Genomic DNA, 1,466 nt, shown 5'->3' on the forward strand with positions numbered 1-1,466 from the left:
CCCAGCCAAGGCCACTAAACAAACTCAGCAACTTTATGTAAAGGAAGAATTTCAAAGCAAATATAGCTAGAGCAAAACTGGTGCATTATAAGGACAACACAATACAAGACTTAGAAACATTACATAGTCAAGGTTCTTTGTGCTAATACTGCATCATATTGTCTATATATATAGTCAAAAGGACTGTACAGCTGGTTATTTGCAAGAGAAAAGACAGATTATTGTGTTCTTGTGTTCCCTCTAAAAACTCTTTTAGTCCTTTCCACTAAAATAGGGAGAAAAAATCTATTTCTCCATAACATAAGAACAAAAAGTTTGTCATAAAAATAGGTTAAAAAAAAGATCAGAACTGGATAAAAATTCTGGCTCTGAATCACCTCATTATCTCTGAAAACTAATGCTGTTTGTACAGTCTCTAAAATGCACTAATATGTTCTGTACAGTCACAGCCTTACAGATTGCTTCTGTCATTGACAGTAATGTAATCTTTTGTAAATATGTGATGGAAATTAACTATACCCAAATAAATGTTAATGCACAAAGTGTACATATGTGCAGCGTGTGGAGCCTTTTAGTAAGTTTTGGTGACAGGACAGCTGGACCCTTTTATTATGGTTTACGATATTAGCAGTTGCTAAAAGCTTCAGTGAAATTATACCCTTATGGTAGATATTTGTTTCCTTATTTTTTCCACTTTATGCATTCTGATATGAGTCATCTCCCAAAGTCTTGCTTTCTCAGTCACATTTCGCTAGATTTCTGTTCAGAGAGTGCATTGGTGATGAAATCCGGTGAAATCTGGAAAGCAAGAAGCTGCTTGGTCTTGGTGTCCTGTATGGTCTGACTGAGTTCCTGACTCTACTTAACGCTTAAAAGATGTTATTCTGGGCTAAGATTTAATGATGATTGGTAATGAAAGTCACTTTTAATTGGTGTATCAGTTTGTGTAGGGGAAAAAATGTAAATTAGATGCCCTTGTTGAGCTGGGGAATGATCTTCTCTGGCTTTGCTTCAGATCCGTCCATGCCCCAGTGCCTGACTCCATCTGCACCCACGGCCCTGCGGAGATCCCAGGGCCAAGCCCAGGCCGTGTGGAACCAACTTGTATGTAGGGGACACGGTGAGGACACAAACCATGCGCTAATTTCCCTTTTAGAACACATTTTCATCCTCATGAAGCTACCATAAGGCCTATGGGGCAGTGTCAGGCGATGGCGATGACCCAACACATGCTGGTTTCGGTGTGCCGGAGGAGCAGCAGCTCCCAGTGCCAGCACTGGGAGGCGGGCGGGCAGCTTTTGTGAGGAAAAACGCCATCACAGGTGGAAGGGCCGGCGGGCAGAGGTGGACCCGGAGCCGGGGCTGGGACCCCACCGCCTTGCGGAGCCCCGCGGGCCGCGGCCGGGCCCTGAAGCGGCGGCGGGGCCGCTACTCGCGGCATTACGGCGGGCGGGCGGGGCGGGGGG

Source organism: Cygnus olor, chromosome 14 (genome assembly GCF_009769625.2).
Source record: "Cygnus olor isolate bCygOlo1 chromosome 14, bCygOlo1.pri.v2, whole genome shotgun sequence".
NCBI lineage: Eukaryota > Metazoa > Chordata > Aves > Anseriformes > Anatidae > Cygnus > Cygnus olor.